At 38.5% G+C, this 26,243-nt stretch overlaps 1 long non-coding RNA gene across 5 annotated transcripts; it reads right to left on the bottom strand.

Moving 5' to 3' along the window:
• Positions 1–4: 4 nt before the first annotated feature.
• LOC126760017 (uncharacterized) lies at positions 5–25,818 on the bottom strand. Of its 5 annotated transcripts, XR_007667141.1 has the most exons (6): positions 25,326–25,818; positions 25,161–25,250; positions 24,771–25,101; positions 24,543–24,668; positions 3,514–3,794; positions 5–375 (listed from the first exon to the last, which is right to left on the bottom strand). It is a non-coding gene; the product is annotated as an uncharacterized LOC126760017 (long non-coding RNA). The 5 variants fall into 5 exon arrangements; XR_007667138.1 differs by having other exon boundaries at positions 24,771–25,250; XR_007667139.1 differs by having other exon boundaries at positions 5–330; positions 24,771–25,250.
• Positions 25,819–26,243: the final 425 nt, after the last annotated feature.

Raw genomic sequence — 26,243 nt, 5'->3', positions numbered from 1 at the left:
CCAATGTACGTCCGTCCGTTCACAAATCGCGCAGAACTCGATTTCAGCAGCGGTGTAACGTGAACGCGTCCACGGTGCATTTAAATTGTTTTACTGTTATTTCTCAAGTGATTTTAAACAGTTTCGTCCTGGTGGATCTTTTTTTTAAAGAAAAGCTCTTTCTCCGTCGGTGTGTGTGTGTATCTTTTCATTAATCACCAGCATCTTTTCGTGGGTGACAACAAAAGTCCAAAGCAAAGCAGTGTACGATGTGTATGTGTGTACGTATGTATACCGCGTTCGAAGAAGTTTCAATAAAAATAACAAGATTTTGCTGAAATGGAGAGTTGCCTTCACCGGCCGAATCCATTAATGAAAACCTCAGCGATTGTGTGACTAAAGGCAACAAAAATAAATAATTTTTGTGAAAAAGTGAAAATAATCTGTAAATACGAGGCGTTCAGTATAGGCTTAGGGCGTATACCACGAAGAATTACGAATGTTTTTTAAATCACCTAAACATCTTGAAAGAAGTGTTTGAAAGCCAGCCTTCGTTTTGTGCTTTTTGATAATTCGTAATAAGGTATAGTAAAATGGAATAAAAATTAAAAAAAAAAAACAAAAAAGACGGAACTTTTTTTTTTATATACGTACATACATATGTACATTGTGCTAGATCGCTAAAAAAATTAAGCGAAAATATTTAGTAGTACCGCTTTGAAGACGGGCAAAACAAAAGCGAATACCACTCTCATTACAATTTGGGGGGTTTGAAAAAATAGGGACCAAGTTCCTTCAGCTCTTTAAATATTCACGTTTCTTAAAATCTTTATTTTTAACTCAAATTATCAATCAGATATTATCGAACAAGCTCTATGGGAGATATCCATATAATTTAAGATAACTTTTTGCCGAATATGTCTAAAACGACTTGTTTGTACTTTTCTTTACTTTTGTTTACAACTTCGTTCATTAATTTTTTCTGTTACTTATACTAAAGTTCCTTAATTGTAAAGACATGTATTTTTTCAATTCAAAGAAAAGTAAATTTCAAATATCATGTAATTTCATTTTCAATAATGCGAAAATTTCAACAGCTCTGTTCCATTCCACCATTCTTAAATTTTTTTCTTGAATTTGAAATTATTAAGTGATTAGCCATCGAAAGACTCTGGAAGAAGCTACTAACTTCTGAATACACTATGCTGACCAACCCATTCAACTTGAACTGAGAAGTAGTCGACTAGTGTAAAAATCAATTCGCCGAAGAATATTGTTGCGAATAAAGACTACAGTCGTGCCGATTGGGAGAGCTACTTTAAGGTGAATTAATATTGACTAAATACTCAAGCATTAACATAAACATTTTCATCTAAATTATATTTTCTGGAAGCATTACAGCCTTGGAAGCTTAATTTACATTCGACTAATAACGATTGATTGATCTCGATGAAATCGTTTATTATCCGCATACAGGGTTCGTCCGGAAAGTAATAGGACTGAGCCGATTTAAAAGAATATACTGAACCAATCGTTATAATTCTTTAAAAACTTTCAAAGTAGGCTACTTCAGCCTTGATCAGCGCGTCATGGAAGGCATTCTCAGGTATATCCTTGAGAGCCGAGTTTAAAATTTTACGCCCACGAGTTACATTGTCGGTGTTTGTCGAAGTCGCAGATCTCCTAGCACGGTCTTCATCAGCCACATCTTCTCGGTCCTCCAAAAAGGCCTGGTGTCATCGAAACACACCACTTCTTGCTTAAGCAACATCTGGGTGAGCCTGCTTGATCATATCAAACGTCTCTGTTGCAGATTTACCGTGTTTCACACAAAATTTAATCGCGTACCTCTGCTCCAACGAACGCTGCATTTTCGGCTTGCACCACTCACAGAAACACGCAGCGCGAAAATGTTTGTTCTGACTCTTCAGGTGCTCGGAGACTGACCAGCCACTCGTTCGATAGCTAGGAACGCCCTTTACCGAATCCAGTCGGTGCGCGCACGCTTTGAAGTACAGTCGCGGCGGAAGAAAATCAGTCCAATTACTTTCCGGACAAACCCTGTATATTCTGAAGGCAATAACTTTCGCTCAGCTCCAGTTTCAACACATTTTCGCGTTCATACAGTTCTTTCTGGTGCTAATCCCGAAATTTCGCTCACCATTCGCTGACCACACTTGTCGAAATGTCTGCTTGTATGTATGTTTGCATTGTTCGTAGTTTCGACTGGGCACCTGTAAAAGTTGCCCGTCGCTTCTTCTTTGTTGCTTTAGTTGGCACTAGCTGTACTTGTCTTGATTTATTCATGATTTGCCTTTCACTTTTGTTTTTGCCTTTTAATTATTTAAGATAATAAAGTTTTCAAGATAAATTATTTACATTAACGCCAACCGTCGGCCGGCCAATGGCTGTGCTGGATACATTTGTATCGGCAAGCCGCCCAGACCGATGGGGCTCGATGAACCCCTGTAGGCGAAGCCAGCTGCCAGCATCAGACGTTTTCACGTTTCCTTCAGATGGGCACAGCTGAGTGTGTGTGTGCCATGTGTGCGGCAAGAATAAATGAGAAACAAAAACGAGCACATATTAGCGAAATTTTAGCGTTCAGTAGCTTGTTGATGTTGTTGCTGTAGTCTATTTGTACAAATAGAAATGGAATATATGTAAGTAGACATTGATCAAAGAAATGTCAATTCGAGTGTGCTGATACACAGGTACATACACAGAGGACTTCGTGTAAATGTTCGCAGGAGAAATCTACACAAAAGTTGTTTCATTTATGGTTGCTCTGTGGGAACAGTGGTTTAATGCCAGAGTCTTTATCAATAACTGTATTATCTACCGAAATTATGCGCCGCAACGTCACTTGATGAGACAACAACAAAAAGTCAAATTGTCAAAAGTCAATAAACTCAAATGCTGCATTAAAGTAAATAAACTTGGTGAAACTATGGCAAGAATTTACTCAGTGACTACCGTTAGCAACTTAGAAACGCAAAAGTTTCGTAGTGGGTCCGTTGCACGCCAAGGGCTTCTAATATGGTCAAAGCGGGGGAAGAGTGGTTTCTAAAAAATGGCTAAGATAATACAAAACAGGTCAATAGAAAAGTCTCCAGCTTCACACATAGATGGCGCCACTAGAATTTAATCCCTACTAATTTCAAAAGGCGCGTGAATAAATTTGTCGCCTCATTAGTTTGTGAATTACTATATATTTTGAGTGAAGCAGTTTTGTTATTGTGAAAGTGGATAAAAAGTAATTTCGCGTGTTGATAAAATTTTGCTTTTTGAAGGGAAAAAAACTTGGCTTAGCGAAAAGTTTTCGGACACTAGTACAGGAGAATGGACTATCAAGGTTTGGTTTAGACGTGGTGAAATGAGCATCGAAGACGGTGAACGCAGTGGATGACTGAAAGAGGTTGTTTCCGATAAAAACATCAAAAAAGTCCACAAAATAATTTTTAATAACCGTAAAGTAAAGCTATTGAAGGTAGCAGGTACTCTAAAAATATCACTTGAAAGTGTGCATCATACCTTTGACGAATATTTGGGTAGAGTTGGTGAGAATGTTTTGTGTAAAGTGAGTGCCACGCGAGCTCGCTTTTGACCAAAAACAACGGCGAGTTGATTATTCAGAGCAGTGTCACAATGGATGAAATTTGGCTCTATAATTTCACTCCGAAATCCAGCGACAGTCATCGGAGTGGACTGCACACGATGAAACCGCCCCAAAGCATGGAAAAAAGCAAAAGTCGGCTGGCAAGGTTAAGGCGTCTGTATTTTGGGATGCGCATGGAATAATATTGATCGAGTACCTTGAAAAAAGAAAGAAAATCAACAGTGACTATTACATAGCATTATTGAACTATTTAAAGGACGAAAAAAAGAAAGCTTCGAAATGCTTTCGCAGCCAACGTAATTTTCAGGAAATATTTTCTGTTCTCGTTTTTGTCGGTATAAACCAAGGGATTGTACTTGAGGTTGAATTTTCAATATGTTCATGCAAATAAATTTCATTGGAAAATAAAAATGAAATGCTGCTTTTTAAATGACTGGTTACCAGCCTTTCTGTTTAGTTAATAGAGTTTTCCGCTTTATAGATTGTACTTAATAAGCATCAACAAATTGTGGGATCGCCAATGCGCTTGGTTAATGGAGATGTCCGCTTAATAGAGCGTTCATTTAATAGAGCCTTCATAGTACCCTATATTTATGAATTGTTTTTTCTATCCTATCTTCTAAGTTGGTTCAAACTGGACACAGTGTGCTAAATTTTCATAAAATCCTTTCAGTGGTTTAGGAGTCCATCGCGGGCAAGCAACAAGCAACGTGACATGTAATCTTTATATATAAAGATATAATAAATCTTTTTAAATTTGTGTGTTAGCTAGCAGCTTCAAAGCCCAGTTCAGGGAATCAATTTACGCGCTTTACATTTCCTTGGTGAATATTTTGGTAGAAATACTTGTATATTACCTGCCTCCACTTACATATTTATATATTTTGTACTTTCGAGTTAAAGTTGAGGCATCTTGATAAAACTTTGTACCAGTCTTTCTTGGCATACAAATAAGTAAGTGATATGTGCGAAATCAGACCACAGCTACACCCAAGAACAACTTTTGGCATCATGGTTTTGAAACCTATTGGTCTCTTATGACTTATCAATAGGTTAACTGGGAATTTTGTTTTGGAAAAAAGTTTGTTTAATGTAAATATAAACTAAAATAAAACTACGTGGGAACTTTGCAGAAATGTTAAATTTAAATGAGAGTGATGCAGCGGGTATATACCCAGGCTTCGTCATCAATTGAAATGATTTAGAGTGAATATTGAGTAAAATCGCCTTGGAATCTTTGAGTTTGTGTGCTCCCATGTATGCAATGTAATAATTTTCTTTCTTTCCGGTTAACTGTTTGCTGCACACATAGTATACATACATTTCGAGAGTAGAATTGAGGAAACGACGTGGCGTATGAGTAACCTATTACGTTCTTTATAATCGCAGTATAAAAACAATCCAAATGAAAATATGCAATAAATTGTGTTTTAAGGTGATAATTGAATATTAAAATTTTATGATATTAATAATTTTTAGGATTTTTTTTGCACAAAATGTAAAGGAGAAAAGACAAAGCATAAATAGTACAGACATTAAAGGTGAATTGCTAATAAAGTGTTAAAAAATGACGAAGTGATGAAAGGAGCAACACGCGGCCACAACTAAAATTCAAAATAAAACAAAAAAATACGTTTAAACATAAGCGCTTGCGAGCGGTTCTTTCGTTGGACGGACATTTCCGGTGTCTAGAGTTAAGCACAGCAAATACCAACAACCATTCGAGCGACGCAATATGAAATCGCACAACTGTTAAGAGTTTGAGTTTGATACAGCAATACACACAGCAACTAAAACAACAACCATAAAGTTTATATAAAAGAGCAACCATAATAGAGGTGTTGACTGTGTTAGGCCGAGGCACAGTACCGAAAGGCAACCGGGGAAGGCGCGGTAGAAGCATTAAAATTGTCGCACAATTAAACGCAAGCAAATTAATTAAAAACGCAAAACGGGGCAGCAGTTGATGGTGTGAAAATAAAAGGCCTCGGAAATTCGTTTCGTTTCTTCGCTCAAACTCGAACGAACTCGAACTTTGTGGACTTACAATTGGCGTGGAGGCCATCCGGAGACGTTGTGTAGTTGACTGCATTGCGAAAAGTAAGGTCACACGTGGAGCGCTGGCCACTTGTGTGCGTGTGAATGTGTCTTAAGACGAGAATTCGGTGATAAATATTCGGGAGTCATTGTGATACGCTTACGAACCGTTGTCACGCAAACGCTGCAGTCGGGTTTAGTCGGAAGTCGCGCTATTTTTAATTTAACGAAGCAAATATAGTTGCAGTGAAGCAGTAACCAAGCAACAATAACAATGTTACAGCCCTTTCAGCGCCGGCCACACCTCATCCTCACCTGAAACATAACTTTAGCTGCTTTTCAACAAATTTGACTATTGTGTGCGTGTGTGGGTTCGTTTTTATTGGCACTTACACTTGTGCCTTGGTTTGGACAATTCATCACCGGTGTGCCAACGGCCGCGTTCAATATTCAGCAGTTTCTTGCTCGTCGAAAAATTTCAGCTCTAGCCGAATTAAGCTCACCAACAGAACCTGGCTTGGAAGTGGCCAGTAATATTGTTACTTCGTTGACACGTGTCGTGGGTCTAAGGTAAGTCCACTTACTGACTTGTATTTCACTTCTGTAGAATTTTAATTGAAGAAAAGAGAAATTGTTCACTCTGGAAGTATTTGAAGACCTATTGATAATTCTTGAAAGCCTTTATATCATAATTATGGTTACGAAGCAAAAGTGCATAGATTACTTATTTTTCTTCTTTTTCTTAAATGCTGCATGAATAGCGATTTTCTGCCCATTCAATTGCTCTTATTCCCGAGAAAACATCTTTCCACGTGACCTTATTCAATAAGCAGCCATGGCCATTGTTCATAAATGTGAAATGCGAGAATGAAAATGGAAAATGTGAGATGTGAAAGCTGCCCATCCAGATGAATAATCGCTGCACAGGTTGACAAAGAATTTCCTTCTGTAATTATACAATACAAAGAATGTGAAATAACAGAATAACTGAAACGCAATAATAATACGAGCTTTCAGCACACGCAGAAGACAAAGCAAAAACAAAAACAATGAAGCAAAAAAGAGGAATAAAAAAGCATTCCAATCCAATACAATTCAATTGTTGCGCTGTTGCTCCTGATGTGATTGCTGCCTTCGCTCCCAATGACAAATGCATTTACTGCGCCATTTGTTATTCACAAGCGCCCTCAGCCGCCGCTCACTACCTGGTATTCGCATTATTTCATGCTATTGCATGCTCGCATGCACAATGGGCTGGCCGCTTACGCCTGGCTATGCGCCCGTCCGTCCGTGTCAGACTGTCTTTCAGCGCTGGTCGATCGGTTAAGCCTGTGTGCGGCCTGTTGCTGCCGGCCCATTGTGTTCGTTGTTGTCGCTATTGTTGTTGTAGCATGGCTGGCAGGACCCGTCACAATCACCGCACCGCTCCGCACTTTTTATTGCGGTCGCATTGGCAACTGTTGTTGTTTGATTAGGCATTGCAACTGTTGCTGCAGTTATTGAATTACTCAAGCACTTAAGTGCATGCATGCATATGTGCTCATGCCATGTGAAAGAGTGGAAAAAATAGAGAGCAGGCAAGGATTTTCCATCTATTATTAGCTCAAAGGGAGCAAATCAATTCCACACAACAAAAGTCATATTAAGTAACAGATATTTAAACAGCCGAATGAAAGCTCAGGCACGACTTTCATATTGACAGCGAAATTATGCAGATTGTTACTTTTGGGTGGACAATAGCGGATGTTTTTACTGTGTACTTAGAGATATCGTGAATATGGACGAGGGAGTAGCTTCGGAAATTCGAATTCACTTTAAAGTTTAAACAATTCTTGGACACACTACTCTTTCCCTTTTTGCTGCTCCTTTAACCATTATTAACAACATTCAATTACAGAAAATTATGCAGATCTGTTAGGAAATAGTCGAAATCAATATCTGTTTAAATAAATTGATAAATAATTGCCTGCAAGAATGCTTCAAGAGAAACGTACAAAAAACAAAAGAATTAAACATTCAAACAGCCCATGCATGCTTTAAATGCTCTATATGGAGCGAATCCCACAGTAGCGCGAGGTTTCATTCAAGCATTAGCGAGAAACGCTTGCAAGAGCACGAACATGCCGAATTGCTTGCACAGAAGACTCATCGAATGTCTACAACTTCTGCTTTTATACGTGAGAAAACTCTAAAATGCATTTCATGGGCCTCTAGTCGTTGTTGCCAATTGCTTTTCTTCAATTTTTTTTATTTATCATTCGAAAGCATTACTGAGTGTGAGTGTGTGAGTGTGTGTGTGTATGGTCGATATACATATATATATATATATATATGTATATATGTGTGAGTATTTCAATGCTTTTGGCGCTTGATAATAACTGCTCCATCCTGAAGCGCATATAAAGGGTGATCCACTTCGAGGCTCTCTACTTTGTTAAAGAAAAACCAGAGAGGAGAATCATTATTATCATTTGAAAGAACATTCTTTGGCATTTATTTTTTCGGAAGATCTTTTAACTGTTGGCTGCGGCTGCGTCTCAGATGATCCATACGTTGAGTTGAACCTTCGATGACTCGCTCAAACACATCGAAGGGGGATTCTCCGCATAGACTTTTGACTTTACACATCTCCACAAACTAACGGTGTGAGATCACATGATCTTGGTGGCTAATTGACACCTGAAATTATCTGCTCACCGAAGTGTTCTTTCAATAAATCTAAGATGCGATGTGTGGGAAGTGGCGTCGCTTTGTTAACAGCAAATGCCGCTGAGATCACAAGCTTCAATTTCAAGCATCAAACAGTCGGAAATCATGATGCAATAACGGTCTCATTGATGGTTACGTACTCAGCGGCATCATTTTTTGAAGAAATATATATGATTCCGCGCAAAAACCGTTGTTTTTTCTGACTTCTGGATGAAATGACAGCTCTTGAATGTTTACAGATTGCTTTTGGGATGAAGACAATATTGCTTGTTTATACATCCATTGAGCCAGAAATGGGTCTCAACGCTTAATTAAAGTTGGCTCGAAAATATCGGATCTTCTTGGAACTTTTCAAGAGCCCATACAGCGAAGTGGTATCGCTTGGGAAGGTCGAGCAGCTTCAGTTCTCACATAAGCTGTTTTTGGTATGTACGATCTTCAGTTACGACTGCTAGATTTTCTGCACTGCATGCTGGACGTGATCTATTCTGTCGTATATTACCTAATAATGAATGCTGGGTCTCAAGATGGGTGATAGTGTTGCGGATAGTACGCTCAGTAGGCCGATTATGTTGAACATGAGTTGAGCGAGGTGCGAGACACATTCTTTACAGAACGGGAATTCTCTTAATAAAGGACAAACAATACTAAACAAAATTATATGACAGCTTGACTCGACTCACGCGTGATCTCGAAAAAGACTACTTGGATCACCCGTTATATTTACTTTGTTATCTGAGTCTTTTATCAAAGGAGGCATCGGTTGAAGAAAATCTATAAAACGGTAGAATAAATATTGACAGCTAACGGAATTGATGAAAACGCGGAGCTGTCGTTTCCTAAGATAAATGAAAAATATATTTTGATTCGCGCTTCATCGATACAACCGAGCAACGTTTAGTCCTGCTGTTTGTGCAGCAACTAAAACGTAAAATAAATCACTGCTATTTTTTTAAGATGTTATCAGCATGTTCGAAGAGGCTTACCTATTTTAATCATTTAAACAACAACTGCTAAACAATTTTAAGAATTTCATTAAATGTGTCTGAAATTTTAATATGTTTCCTCTCATACCATCATGGTCCCTGTTTTGAGCAGCGGTGATTAAAAACTAATATTTTTGAGTGAAACTGAGTTATTACTTGAATAGTAAGTACAGTTTTTGCCCAGAATAGTTACAGCGAGAGAGTTTCTTTTTCATTGAGGAGTAAACCTCGAGGAATTCAAGAAGTGTGTGAATGAATTAAGAAGCATATTTTAAACTTATAACTGTAAGTCCGTTCCTTAAATTCCGCAAAAGGTTTTAAGCATTACCACTTGTCAAAAATGAAGACTTCATTCACTTCTTCTGTAGAAACCAAGGTCCCTATAATGTCCTTGTTTTTGACTACAGTAGTAATAGCTGATAGAGCAATTACACACTGAGCAACCAAATTGGGCAGAGAAAAGCTTTATTTATGCTGAAGAGATTTCAATAAAATAAATTTCCACGAAAACACGCGCATGGTTGAGTGTAAATGTAGCCAATTGCCAAGGCAAAAGGAAGCCCACATGTTCTACCAAAAGCATAGATGAACATGTGCGAGTTTCACTTACGAGTTCGTAGGATTTTATGTGGGCATTTTTGCAAATTCACTTTACGATTTTGTTTATTTGCTTTAATTTAATTCACTACATAGCCAACTTGTTATTTGTTATTTTCTTAGACCATTTCGCCCAGATGAACGTGTTTGTGCACTAATAGTGGGTTTGTGTGTTTGTAGGTATGTGCTCAGCCAACCACGACTACATCACATATGCCCAAGCAAGTTGTTTATTTGTAGACGCAGACGTTTCGGTGTCTCAACCGTTTGTCGTGCGTCACGCACTCGAACAACATTACAAGGAGCACATAAAACGAAATGTGAGAATGTGTATGCAATGAGTCATGTAGTCATGTAAATATCTACATTGGCATTAAAAGAGTCTTACATTTGGTTATGCGCCAAGGAACGCAGACCTATTTCTCAACCACTCAAATATCTTGTAGCACGAAAGCAGCGAAAATTTATATTGTATATTCCTACAGTAATCTGTAAAATTGCGAAAACTTCCAAAAATGTACTCTAATATACAAAACTAATTAAATTGTTTCAGAAATGATTCCATTATATGTATTCCGGTTCTAGTTCTACAAACTCTCTACTTTGAGGTAGCACAATTTTTTAAAACATAATTAAAACAAGTAATGAAGTGCTTGAGTTCGGGTGGAACTGAACATTTTGTACTCTTGTAACTTGCAAAGAATCAAAGCCAAAGAAAGACTTTCAGGCGCAAAACGTCAACCAGAGGATCGGAGTCCAAGCAATTATATATACATAAATACATATATTAGGATATATGTAGGAGGATGGAGTCATGTGTAGAAGTTCACGCAAGTGGGGAAAGTTCTCTGATCGCCATTCACTTGGGAGTGGCCAGAAACGATTCTTTTACATATGGCTCAAGCAGCTCACGACTTCCGGTCTTTGACAAAGTATCCTCTGGGTAGCCTAAGAACATCCGTTTGAAGGCGAGCTAAAGTGAGAAGGCGAAACACCCCTTTCACAGGGTTGTGCGCTGGGTTTGGGACCCGCCACGTAAACAACATTCCCAGTGAAAGATTACCAACTGCCTCGGATGAGAGACCCCCTTTTGATGACGACAATGGCAAACGAAATAAGGACTACGATTTGAGGGCATGCACCTGGAACGTTCGGTCCCTTAATTGGGAAGGTGCCGCTGCCCAGCTGGTTGATGTCCTCGTTAGAGTGAAGGCTGACATCACCGCCGTCCAAGAAATGCGATGGACGGGACAAGGACTGAGGCGAGTAGGTCCTTGTGGAATTTACTACAGTGGCCATATAAAGGAGTTTGTTGTGGGATTCGTGGTGACTCTTGTTGCTGTGTGTGTATATATAGTACTCGTATATAACACTTACACTGATCGACATATTCGACCAAAAACGAAGATCATTATACATATGTACTATGTAGGCGTTTCATTGAAAGAACTCACATGTTGCCCGATATATAGTATAAAGTATAAAGTCACCTGGAACATTGACTTATGTTTGTTATAATATGTCAACTATGTACCTATAGTGGGGCTCAAATATTCGGTATCTAGAGGCTTTAACAGTTTATAAGGTGGTATACGCTAAAGGCATTATTCGTGAAAAGTTGTATCCCGTTATATTAACTATTTTTTGATTTGTGCACTGAAAAGGAAAGAGTCCATTGGATTTTAAAAATGTGTTACCTGGGAAGTGGGCATGCTTGCGGTCCGATTTCACCCATTTTCGCACTGTAATATAGTAATCTTAGAAGAATGTACTCTCGAATTTGATTGAAATAAATCGAGCAGGTGATTTTACCTAATAGTGGGCAGAGCCATGCCCACCGTCCAATCGGCTCTTAAAAACCCTCACGTACCATCTCGGGCGCAACATTTATTGTCTCTCACGTCTTTTATTGCGCTTTTACCCATCCATCCGATTTCATTAATTTTTACACTGTCGGGAGTAGTCCTTAGAAGAAGCGAATTTGGCTATTATAGCTTTGGTGGTTTACGAGATAGGTACATTAAACCTATTAGAGGGCGGGACCACGCCCAAAAATCATATTTTAGTGCTTAGGACTTGATGGGTTTTCCTTTAAATGCGTTTTATGGGCGTGGCAGTAGTCCCATTACGCTCATCTGCAGACTTGTAATTGTGTTTTTGTACTAAGGAACGCGCATACGAAGTTTCATCAAGATATCTCAATTTTTACTCAAGTTAGACGGACGGACGGACGGACAGACAGACAGTCACCGGATTTCAACTTTTCTCGTCATCCTGGTCATTTATATACATGTATATAACCCTATATCTATCTCGCTTATTTTTAAGTGATACATACAACCGTTAGGTGAAAGAACTATTATACTCTGTAGCAACTGGTTGCAAGAGTATAATTAATTTGTGCTTAATTCGTTGCGGCATGCAATTCATACATACTATACATTCATGCGTAAGATTATCGGTTTCTGTCGTTTGGGTACTCCATGTCGTATGAGTTACATTTTTAAAAACGCATTAGCAGACACTCTGTAACGAATTGCATATTTCGATTGACCGATATAACTACATAGTAAAAATACATCAACCTTTCGAAGTCAGTTTAAATCCGAGCGTATAACGTGCAGACACGTGCAACAAATGACCTTAAAACATAGACACATAAGATATCTGGATATATCAATTTCATATATGTATACATATGCATATTGCAACTGAGTGACTAGTTCGCGAATATACAGACAGAGACGAATATGGGTAAACCGAAGCAGCTCGTCACGATTGATGTTTCAATAATCGAATTAGCTGCCTTAATATTTGATTAAAAATCAAGATTCGTCAAAACATTTCACCAATGTTCACTCCTCTAGAAGCGGTTTGACTATGTCTGAACACCGTGTTCACTGTGCTAGTTTCAGCACCCTTCGATCTCACCTAATAGCAGAGCGTCAGTTCTTATTTATTTTGGTGCAAAGGTATTAAAAGAATGATCTCTGTTTATTAAATTGAACATTCCCAATTTTAAACCCAGCAGAAGCGTCTTAAATCTTAATTTTGCCGTTAAGTAACAACAATATTTAATTCAAATACGTGAAAAAGTTTTTACTTTTCCCTTCGCTATGCTTCATCATTCATCCAACCATCCAGCAAACCATTGAAGTGGTTCACTCTTTAACTGCTAGACCTTGGTCGCGGATGCTTGTATGTAACTGAAATAAAGTGTGGTGCTTTCAACATATTTAAAAGCAACAAACGCAAATGGGCACATGCGTGTGTGTTTATTTGCATAATGAATTACACTCCACTACAAAAATTTTCCTACATTCTGCACTTTTAAAGCTTTTATGCGTGTAGTGAACATGTGAGCATGTATGTAATTATGTGCGTGCACTTAATGTAATTACAAGTTGTAAATGACATAAATAAACATAGAAATAACATTTGCATGCGTGAATAAGTGAGCGTGAGCGTAGCGCTGGTTAGACTAAGCGCACTCACTTACACCCACCCACACACACGCATACACAACGCCGAGCAGTGACAATGGCCAGGCATGGCATACGAGGCAAAGTGCTTTATAAGTGGCCTTTTCATTAACCGGCGCTTGGTGACATTCTTTGCTGCTCACGCGCCCCGTCTTCGCCTTCCGAAATGCCGACACACGTTCTCCCTACAGCTGCTGGGTCCATTGCAATTACATGTGTCGCGTGAGCGTGTCATGGCTTCGGTGCTGCAAGTGGCAGATGCTGCCACTGGGCTTGGCCGAGAGATGCTTTCGGTTGTGTGCCGTGCGATAATACAAAACGAAATGTAACTGTAAACGCCAAAGGCATACATTCATGCGAATACAAATGTCATTGCACACATCTGTATCTGTTCGTTGTTGCACATAGTCTCTGTTGGGTGCGCTTGCAGCCACACTAAATCTGGCTTCAATGAACACATTCACTCGTGCGCTGTGGTCGTTTGCAGTCATCGCTTTGGCACTTACAGACATACACTGAACATTTTTGTCGTTTTTTACATTTTAGCTTTCATGAGCATTTCGTCACCACTTTCATTCCCACAATGTGGCGCTGCTGCATCCGACTGAGCCTCTGAGGTTGAGTGGCATTTTATATCTTGTCAACATTCTACAAATTTTAATAAAAATGTTTCAAGAGCGCACCTTTAGACTAACAAACTGAACACATCATCCAAACCCTCTCACAATCCCCTTTTGCGGCTGAAGCGTGTAGCGGGTGTCTTGTTATCGTCACGCTGATGCTCTGCGTCCCAGCTTGTTGTGTAAATGTGTTTTTGTTCTGTCTGTTTTTATGTAACCACACGACGTCATAGAGATTTAGTATTGTGCCATGCAGATAGGTATACCCGATAGTTTGCGGCAAAACCAACTAGTTATAGATTACTTTAAAACTAGTTAGTATAAACCAGAAGCTCAAGTAGTTAGCCGAATAGTTTTTAAAGCAAGCCAATTGCCTGAATTTCGGTCAAAATTACATCACTTTCATTTCAGTCAAAAAGGATATATAACATAATAACCACAATCCCAGCTATTATTAAATTGAGACGCATAAATAAAGTCCCCAGTAAGTCAAAGTCATTAATTAATTTATCTATCCAATTCAATTTATATTCCCAGGAATTATTTTATTTTGGATTCTTTTAAACCTTCTCTCCTTGTTCTCTGTATTGATCCAGATCCTGCAACTCAAATATCTACTGGTTTAAATACCTTAAGGTCCGATAAGTTACAATGTCTTTTTAATTATCTTCGTTAGATATTTTACTGCCCGCCAGGTTCTTACAAGCTTAGTTATTCCCCGTCTTCATATGCCTCCAAAAATTTTAGCATGACATATATCTGAGCCGAATTCGTTAGTTCTGTGTAAGTCAAAGCCGATTTAAAAGTTTAGTCATGCCGCATCAGTCATACTTTCATAGATAATACGTGTGTTTGTATGTAGTTACAGTCTTCCGAGAACGAATGAAGTAATTATCTTCGCGCATATTCATGCAAATTCCGATTTAATACCTGGAAACGGGTTATTTTTAGCTGCTCCGAGCGATAGTTCTGCGTCCACATTCTCTCTTCGTAAATGTTGGTTGGCTTTGTTGTGGCTAGTTTGGTTGGCAGCGTTTGATGTTTAGAGTGGGACGGTGGCGGCAGCAGAAAGAAAAATGTTTTGCTCTGTTTTGAAATTGAAAATTAACTATGAAATTTCATTTCGATTTTATTATCGCTTAGTTCAACATGAGCTTTCCAAATTATCATTTGCTTTGTTGACAGAAAGTACAAGAGTTTAAAAGGCTAAAGAAACGTGAAAAAAGAAAGAATGGATAATCAATACCATGATGGGATAGCATTAATCTTTATGAAACATTTCTACTGATACTTATGAGTGGCAACAGTTGAGTTACTTTCTACTTGGGAGATCGGTTAAGACTCGCTGAAGATAACCTTTGTTCAACCAATTAACTTTTAGCCGTATATCAGCCGGGAGATGAAGATACTTTATGACTTTAGTTGGTATTTCAAGGGAAAGTTGAAAAAATAGGTTATATCTTTCCTTAGATTCATAATGAAGATATTTTTTAATAAAATGTTAACCATTGTCTAAGTAAACTTAATGCCAGTTAAGAGCTCATTCGGCTCACATTTTGCACAAATATCAATTTAGATTTTATTTGAAAGAAGTTTTAATAAAGTTTTGCAAATATCATTCAGCGTGCGCGCCTTAGGTTAAGCAGCACTCGAACTCAGCACTTCCTCACTTCTAAAATAATGTTTTTGACATTTCCATCAAAATTTTCACGGACAGCCTGGCGAGTGACAATCAAGATGTCACAAAAGAATACTACGCACTGACAGACACTGGCGAACAATTCACTGGACTGACGTCAGTGGCGAGCCCAACAGAAAAACCAGTAGAACCTCAGTCACAGCCAATATGACGCTGGTTTTGCCATTTTGGTTGCGCCTGGCTGGGTCGTTGGCAGAGTACAGCATCTGCCCACACACGCAGTACAATCTCATATACACACAAGAAAAATAAATATATTTGCACACACAAATGCATGTGCGATCTGATGCACTCGCTCCAATCGGAAATTGCCAATTCACAAGTCAGCGGCGTCTATATATTATATAAGTTCCCACTTGAAGCGCAAATTGCAAGGCATAGAGCACTTAAATTCCTTTCGGTTTTGAAGCACATAAAAATAAATATGTCGCCTGAATGTACATATGTAGCAGGAGAGCCATCATATATGCGCCTAGATAAATTCCACATGCCCAGCAGGAAGAGACCGTAGTTTCAACGGACTTGGCATCACTACTTACTGTAGCTTGGACTACTTTCCATACAATCATCTGAATAACTGAACAACATGAAGAAATTCCAATATTTACTAATATTAGAGCCTATATTGCTAAAGCACATTAATTTCTCTCATCGATATTCGAAACTGCAGCCATGACTAACTCAAATCGTAGTTTATTCCACAAGATCGCACTCTTTAAATGTGTGTGCAGTTTCCCTCAGTCTTTACGATAGTGGCACTCAACGCTTTAGGCCTTAAAACTCATCCGTCTGATTAAGATTTTCCTGCAGGGTGTGTATGCAAGTTTACATTGCGCGCCAAGTGATTCCAACTGACGGTCTCTTCGCAGAATGCAACACCCGCGTAATCCTTTGGCGACGTCAGCTGAACTTGCGAGTGCCAGTGGAATTTTGAGTGTCAAACATCAAAGTAAACTTTCGATTGTTGTTGCTGCTATTGTACTTGGACGTTCCTTCGACTGGTTGGGGCTTGCGGGGGCGTAGCTGCGCAGCACCTCATTTGCAGCTGCTGTCGGGGCAATCCGACGGTCGTTAGCGCTAGTAGTTAGTTGGCAGCTGCACTTACATAAATACTCGTTAAACGCCTGAAATCCTCAGTGATCCCTATTGATTTTTCAGAACAAAAATTTATTCTTATTTTCACCAAATTATTTGGCTCACTGCATTACTTTCATGACGATGTATGGTTGTGTGGCAAGAATGGCTATGCATGTATTTGTACGAAGTGAAGCTTGGTGCATGCATTACGTAAGTAAACTAGGAGACATATTTGTGTCAAGTGTGCTTCAAATTGCTCACCGAATTTAATACTGATAATATTCCACAATTTCCGAAGGCCCTGAAAAGATTGAGACGTAGGATATCTAAGACTAGAGTTACGGTAAGCTGGACTCCGAAATTTCATAAAAAATGGAATTCAATACTTTTAATCTATTTCCAGTTTTCTCATCTGGAGACTTTTGTTCTAAAATCTTGAACACTACTTTTGTCTCCCTTTAATTTGGTGAGCTTTTCTTGTTCGGCGTCCCCCTTAAAAATCGTCGATCTATGAAAAGAGAGATAACTTGGAAAAGTACTCAACACGGTAATATTCGTCCTTCTGGTTAACTTTAGAGTGTTATATTATATGTGAAGTTGTAAGTTCCTCTTCCACTTAAAATAAGTTTATATCCTTCTCTACCCTCTACAGACCCAGTCTTTTTTCGCTTACTTCATTACTTTCCTTATAAACTTTTTATATATCCGCCCACTCTTGCCAACGACTGCGTTTCTTGTCGTACTTGTCTGAATGTTATGGAATTTATTTCCGTTTCAGTTCCGATGCTATGAAATACTCTGTTCGAAACATTCGATTTTTCAATTGGAAATTCTCGCTCCACTTGCAGCCGTTAGTACATAATATATTAATGTACACCACTTACATCTATCGCCAGATATGTAGGCATGCTTGAGCTCTCACATTTCTGCTATTCGAATTGTCGACGATTCGTGTGCATCAAGGAGATGTTCGCCGGCTGCAGTAAGCCATCCACCAAAATGTCCAATGCTAAGAGGCTGTCGATGTGGCAAGTGATGGTGCATGCAACAAATCATACAAGTTTGCCCTACCATGGTACGGCAGTCTCCAACAATCGACGAAGTTCATGCAATTTATCTAATAGTGCCCACAGATGGTCATCGATGAATTTCAAAAAACTAGTAAGGAAGAGCTAAGTTCGGGTATAACCAAACTTTTCATACTCTTGCTACTTGCAAAGATTAAAGTCAGGGTAGTATCTTCAGGTACATAAGGCCTGTAAGTTATATGGGGTCTAGGGCGAGTTTTTAACCGATTTCACTCAGTCTAATCACAAAAATGCATAGTTTTATGAAAAACGCACTGTCAAAATTTTATTAAGATAACTCATATATTGGCCGACATATGTAGTATTAAGTGACCCGGAGATTAGAAAATCATTATATTAGGTATATGGGTGCCAAAGGAAGTATTGACCCTATTCAACCCATTTGTAGTCAGGAAAGAATTCATTCTGAATTTCAGTTATAAATCTGACACACTGACCAATATTTTTGGTAAAAAGTCAACCATATGCACTGGGTCCACATATTCAGGAAACTGAAACAGCTTTGGACCGATTAGGGCAATTTTTAGTCATAAGGTGGCACATCTCAAAGGCATTATTCGTGCAAAGTTTTATCTCGATATATTACACTGCACCATAAAGCGTCAGGAGTCAGAGGCATACCAAATTTGGTTGAAATTCGAGCTCCGTTCTATGGACAGCGAGCGGGGTTATCGTCCGGTTACATCCATTTCCACACTGTCGGTAGGAGTTCTTATAGTATTTGCGTTATGTATCTTCTGTGCAAGTTTTATATCTTAATTACGTGCTTAGTTATGGCACTTTATAGGTTTTATTTTAATAGAGTTTTGTGAGCGTGGCAGTGGTCCGATTGATACGTATAAACGTTAGGTGAAGAAAACTATAATACTCTATAGCAACATGTTGCAAGGGTATAAACAAATATTAAAATTCAATACAACATAAGCGAACTCTACTAAATGTACTTGGAGATATGGCAGGAGCCACCTAAAAGCGTGAAGAAATTGCTGAAGCAAATTTTCTATTTTTGCTGAAGAATTGAAAAGCATTTTCCACTCGAATGAATCCAGCACGAATGTGGTGAATGCGTGCGTTTTCGGAACAATAGAGCTAACGAAGAGCAGCATTTGGCAGCCATGTGCGGTCACTTGTATGAATCCCCACCGACCGGTTTTGACAATAAAACTTGCCTATCGTGTTGACTTGAGTAGGCAATTTTATGCGTTGAACGTGTCTCTGCCAACTTGCGCTCTCGCTCTACACCCGCTCTCACTTCGGCTTCCTTTTATTATTGATGCTTTCTTCCTTGCAGCTTCGTGATTCTGTTAGTTTTATGGTGACATTTAGTCTATTCAACTTTTATGCCTTTCGTGGACAAATCTAATGAATAAATTCAATGATAGCAAAGAAACGCTCCCTCTTCCACTAATAATCGCAGCAATTCTTATGAGAATTTTTATGATTTCAATTTGAGGCTTTCAATTTAGATATTGAACATCTCCAAGTGAAGGGTGTCGATGGTGTATTTTGCTTTTAATTAGTGCCAGTTCTTTCACGCTGGGAAGTCAAGAATGTAAAAAGTCAGTATTACATTGCCTTGGAACAAAATAAATTCTTTGAACAATGTTGGATAATGTCGTGTGACTTCTTTAACCTACTTCTGGAGAAAATAGTTCGAGTTGCAGAACTAAACCGAGAAGGTACAATCTTTTATAAGAGTGTACAGCTGTTAGCGTATGCTGATGATATTGATATCATAACCGCGCCGTTAGTTCTGCTTTTTTCAGAAGACAGCGAGGCAAATGGGTCTGGTGGTGAACGAGGGCACGATGAAATATCTCCTGTCATCAAACGCAATCGCGACTAGGCTCTGACGTCACTGTTGACAGTCATAACTTCGAAGTTATAGATAATTTCGTCTATCTTGGAACTCGCATCCACACACACCAACTGGTGCTACTTCGGACTAAGTAGGCAATTGAGAAGTAAAGTCCTCTCTCGACGAACAAAAAAAACTCTATAAGTCACTCATTATTCCCGTCCTGCTATTTAAAGCAGAGGCATGGACGATGGCAACATCTGATGAGTCGACGTTGCGAGTTTTCGAGAGAAAAGTTCTGCGAAGGGGAAGTTTCTACTCTTTTGCAGAGATCAGGTGGAGAAGGACCTGGATGCACTTGGTATCTCGAATTGGTGCCAAATTGCGAAAAGAAGAAACGATTGGCGCGCTGTTGTTAACTCGGCTATAACCGCGTAAACGGTTTCTACGCCCGTAAAGAAGAAGAAGAACAATGTTGAAACCAATTTCAAACATAAAGTCAAAGCGATGTGAATCAATTGGCAAATTTATAAAATTTTCGTTTTTTTTGAAATGCAAGGAAAATCTTTGGCTCCCTAAAATGGACTCAACTGATCTTTAATTTTTACATGTTACTCAATTTATGCCGTAATCGGTATACTGCGTGCTAATCGTCATGCGGACACCGACTGAGACTTAAAAGCCGTTTACACTTTAATGACTCATTCGGATTCTTTAAACGATGGTTGCTGCTGCAACAAACCACCGGTTAATCTTTGAAAGCAGGACTATTACGTTTCGTTACTGTATAGCAACCAAGACGCCTAATGAAACCTTATTCTTTGCAGAGAACTTATGATTGTTCCCTTCAATAAAATCATAATGTTCCTAAAAGTTTTAATTCTAACGATTAACTAACTATGTATCGGATAGTCGAAAAAGTCTTTTCGTATTTTGTCAATAGATTTCGTTACAGTCGTATATATGTAGAATAAGGCCTCTAGCGGACATTATAGTATAAATATAAAAAAATAAGTTGAAGTTTGGTTAGAAACACGAAAAAACTTTTTCTACTACCAAGGCGTTGAGGTGAATTTAAGATAGAGTAGTAGTATGAGTTACACAAACTAGTCCTTCCATTTTCCAAACATGCAGGATATCCTTATGAAATTTTGCACACGTACTTTTCGTCCAAAGGAACTGCTTATTGAACTACAACAGCTGGCATATAAGCTGATCTATCAAAATCTTGCAAAAGTATAAATACTAAATTTCGGAAAATTAAAATATTTTTTCTAAATATGAGAGAATATTGGTCGTTGTTAATGAAAAATTGGTATACGCTTTCACTCGGTCGGCATTACGATACTTCAAAGCGGCTACAATATCGAAAGTTTATTCTTATCTAACTTTAGCCTTTCCCATTTACTTTGAAATTGCAGTGAATGTGCTGATGAACAGCTGAAAACATATATTGTGCCTGTGAAATCTGTTACCTCCATCATGCAGGGCATGGAGTCTACGTTTATAGAACTAGAAATTCAGCATCAAATTAGTGGGACGATTTTCATATGATAGACATTAATATATGTATATGTACATTGTTTTGAAAATTATCCTAATTCGTGTGACATGCAATTCATTAAAAATTAATGAACTTTGACAACTTTTGCCAACTGCTTGCTGAATACACAGCATTTTCATACCCACACCTTCGGGCATATTGCAAAGTATCGACGTTATGTAATGATACAAAAACAATATTCTGCAGACAAACAGACATTTTGGAGACCCCCAAAAGGGGAGTCGGAAAGCGGAAGTACGTGTGGCAAAGCAAACTCAACGGTATTCGCTTAAATATATGTATGTGTGTGTACTTAATTTCTAAATAATTTCATTTAGGTAGTTTTTTACTGTCAACATGCAAACTTTGTTGGAAATTGTTTTTGCTCGGAGGCTGGCTGCATAAATACCGTTGGGTATGACGCGGAAAATGAAATTTTTCAAAATTATATAAAATCATATTTGTTAAAACAAATATTTGAAGCGTAAGCCAAATCAATTAAGCGTAAATGAAAAAGCTTCAAATTTTACTTACGACCTTTCCCAATGTCGACATACAAAACCCGTTTTATGATACTCTTTTTAAGTTGTTTAATAAAAATTCGGATTTTGTTTTCTTTCTCTTTTCAAATCTACAAAATTAATAATTTGTTCCGTTATTATTTATTATTATTTAATAATATATACCTATTCTGCAAGTCGCCCACGAAACAAATATTGAATGCTTGCCTTGAGAGTCTAAGAGAGAGTCCAAGATATAAATAATAAACAATAGCAAATTTAGATTGAGTTTTTACTCACATGCCTTAATGTTTCAAACTAGAGTGCAATGAAACCCGGTCACCCGGTTCACTTTTATTGTGACCGGAAGCAGAGAAGCAAAAAGACAAATTTCGAAGGAGAGAAGTTTTTATTCCTCCATCCTTCGAGCGAATCATCATCTTGTTAATTGCCGCGCATTCTAAACGCGCTGGAATAACTTAAACTTGTATCTATGTATCCCAAATTGGAAGGGCAAGCTTCGTGCGTTGGTATGAAGTGCTAAAATTCAGCATGCCATAAAACTTATCACGAAAACTTAGTGTGACAGCGCACAAAAAAGGAAAGTGCTGACAAAGGATGTGGAAGTTGCGACACAAACTTTTCACGCAATTAGGATTTTGCAATTCAAGAAAGATTGCAAGAAAATAACGCTAAATTCTATAAAATGGTGGTACTTTAATCTTTGTGTCGTTGGCCATTTGTAGAATAGAAATATATTGCATTCATTATTCATTTTTTCTGAAATATAAACCATCGTTTCTTTTATTTTTTTTGTTTTCGAAGCAAAAATTAAATATTTTATGCGCACAAAGTAGAGTTTGCTAAATTCATCGAAAGCTATTCGAACAAATTCCTTAAACCTCAGTAACTCAAAAGTAGATTTCTTATTTTCAAACTAACTAACAGCACTTTCGCACACATTCCCACACATGTGGACGCACTCTTGACATACTTGTCATTTCATCTTAAAGAACTTGAACCCGAATAATCTCGCAATTCACACGCTGGCGAACAAATTATAAGTAAAACTTTTGTTTCAAAAAGATAGGGCAAAGAGAAAGAAAGTTAGAAAGGTCGCATGGGGAACATGAATGAGTGATGGAAAAACAGCAGAGATTGTCACTTCAGTTAAACTTACTAGCGACCTTACCCTTAATGTTAATAAGTAAATGTTCCGCCCTGACCGAAGTTGTTGCCACTCCATTACCCCTAGAACAACGAGGCCCTTAAAGGTGTTTCGATTCGTTGGCTTGCGAACAGCGCCGTTGTGTTGTCAAAACTTTGTACAACAATCGATAGTTGTTTACAGCTATGTTGCCTTGTCTTTTGTGGCTGCTGCTGCTGCTGTTGTTATTGCTGCTGACCCTAGAATACAGAACTTTTTCTATACTTAGTATTGTTTTGGGTGCATTTGCTTGATTAGAATATTTAGATATTGGCAAAAAATACACAAACTCAAAGGACGAAAGCAAGAAAAAATTACAGTTAAGACAAATGTAGCTCACAGTGATAGTTCGAAAACTACTACTTGCCACTTTTTACGAATTTATACATAATACAAATATTTGAATAGAGCTTGGTTCCTGAAAAGGTTACGTCAAAATAGTTTGAAATAAAAAATAATGATACTTTCCCTTAAAACGAATAATTGCAACACACTGATAGCCAGGATGATCTTGAAGTATTAAGCAAGATATCGAAAGGAGTGACAGAATGTGACCAGCTATCAAGAATTGGGGAGTCGATGAATAATCTTGGCCAAACGCGGCTGGAAATGTTTCACATTTCTATTGAATGAACTTATTTAATTCTAACAAATTGTAATTTATTTTTTTAAGTTATTTCTTGCAATAAAACACTGACAAAAAAATCACAAAAATAATAAATTGAAGTCTAGTTTTAGGAGCTCGCACCTTTTTAATACAATTTTGCGAAGATCGCAATAAATCAAAATTTTTATTCTGGTGAAAAAGGGTGCTTCGTTAATACTGAAAATTGCCAATATCCGGATTACCATAATGAGTTGCACTGCTATATGTGAATGCATATACATGTCCATTAACACTGGTTACTTTACGTTCACACTTTCATATGTGCGAACACATACACACAGCTGCCATTCACTTAGCCCCTTTCATGTAGATACATGTGTGCAGGTAACCGGAAATTACCATATTAACTGTGCTTCCTGCAGAATTAATTAGACTTCCGTTGAGTACCAATGAAAAAGGCAACAACACCAATAACACATGCTTATTGAGCCAGTCGAATGTCGAGCCACTCAGCCGACAGTCGCGTGGGGGCAACTTAAGCATGAACGAGCGAAATGAAAGGCCTACAAAAGTGGGCCAAAAGCGCTGACCAGAATTGTGTGTTGTAAGCAGGTGCATGCGTTTAATTTTTGCTTTGGCAGTAAAGAGCAGCCACTACTATACTTTTTAGCATTTCTCCAGGGGGGAAAATGACCGAAGATTTCAGCAGGCAGCAGTAAGCGACAAACAATACTTGACCAGTTCGTATGTGTGTATATTTGTATGCACTGCTTTATGCGTCATGTATAAGAAGCAATGTGACTTTTTGCTGTCATCATTATTCATTGTGCGCTGAGTGGAGCTATGAATATGGAAGAATCAGGAATTAAACGCGAGTAATGCGGAAAGTCTGATTTTCTGGTGAACATGTGTGGCATGACCGTCGACATCGCTACTGTGGAGAAGGTTGATGCTAATTCCTTGGAAGGGTGGTGGATATTGGGCTGTAACTTACCGTATATACAGGGTTTGTCCGGAAAGTAATAGTACTGATTTTCTGCCGCCGCGACTGCAACGAACGAGCGGCTGGTCAGTTGTCTCAAGACATGTTCGCCCGACGTGTTTCTGTCAGTGGTGCAAGCTGAAAATGCATCGTTCGTTAGAGCAGAGGTACGCGATTAAATTCTGTGTAAAACACGGTAAATCTGCAACAGAGACGTTTAATATGATTAAGCAGACTTACCCAGATGTTGTTTTAGCAAGAAGTGGTGTGTTTCGGTGGCACTAGGCCTTTCTGGAAGGCCGAGAAGAAGTCGTTGATGAAGACTGTGTTGGGAGATGCTCTCTGTTGTTTTGGCGTCAAAGGCATCGTCCACCATGAATTTGTTCTTCCTTGACAAACTGTCAACGTCCAGTTTTACGTGGAAGTTCTCAAGAGACTCAAACGAAGGGTCAATCGGGTCGGAAAGGACATCGCAGCCGATTGGAAGTTGCACCACGACAACGGCCTGGTTCACACCTCCTTTCTTATGAACAGTTACCTAACCAAGGCCGCAATATTTTTGTGTCCTTGCCTGAAAAGGCCGATGAAAAGCAAGCATTTTGAGACGACAGAGGGGGTCCAAGCACGTACCTTGGCTCTCAAGGCTATTCCGGAGAATGCCTTACGTGACCCCTTCAATACATGGCGCTGGCAGCGCTGCATCGACGCATAAGTAGCATACTATATTTTGAAAGTTTTTAAATAATTGCAACGATTAGTTAAATAAATTGTTTTAAATCGACTCAGTCCTAATACCTTCCGGACAAACCCTGTAGTGTTCGCCTGCACTTGAACTCATTTTTCTTTGCTTATTTGTGTATCTTTTTGTAAAAATAGAGGGGGTCCAAAATTCGTTGATCTTTTACATGAACTTCATTGGAAGGTTTATTGTTTAGTCCTGGACATCGGACCATTCAAAATGTTTCAAAAGGTGTTAATAAAAAATTTGTCGATTTGTTTTTTGTCTAAAACTTTATCATTTTACGGTTTTAAATAGTCGTCGTGGTTTTGCAGGAAGTCGAGCTAAACCGTTTTTAACCCCTAAAAATTCAAACCTTAGCGACCACAGTAAATAGTTTTTATTTTCATTTTGGTATTTGATCTATCATTTCCAATGAGCTTTAACCTATTACGAACTTGTTTCACTTTAAAGGACTTCTGCTCTGGTCTACATATGTATATTACGTGTAAATTACATAACCTACAATTATTAATAATATGTATTTCTGTCCAATTCGTTGTAGGTTTTGCAATTGATGTCATTGTGATGACGCAATGGATTGCGGCCTTAAGTGGGCGCTCTTCAGTACCAAAACAACACTCGCACCCATTATTGAGGCTGCCGATAAAGTGGCAGCAGCTACCGAAGCAGAAGCTCCAACGTCAGCAGCAACAGTGGCTTTTACGGCTGCAGCTTCAGAAAAAACACCAACAACTCCAAATAGAATACGAGAAAAACCAAACATTTCCAGAATCCGCCATTGGCCCATTTTTTATACCCGAAAAGTAGGCACATTTGACGCCGCCAAAGGCTACGCTGCAGTTCGTCCCTATAGCACCGTAGTTGGAGTCACAAGCGACGCTGTGGGGCCACGACGTTACAGCCGCGAATGTGCCATCAGATTCAACACTAGCTTGTTTCGAAGAAGCAGGCGAATATAACATAACCTCCCT

Source organism: Bactrocera neohumeralis, chromosome 5 (genome assembly GCF_024586455.1).
Source record: "Bactrocera neohumeralis isolate Rockhampton chromosome 5, APGP_CSIRO_Bneo_wtdbg2-racon-allhic-juicebox.fasta_v2, whole genome shotgun sequence".
NCBI lineage: Eukaryota > Metazoa > Arthropoda > Insecta > Diptera > Tephritidae > Bactrocera > Bactrocera neohumeralis.
This window is presented reverse-complemented; position numbering and strand designations above follow the sequence as displayed.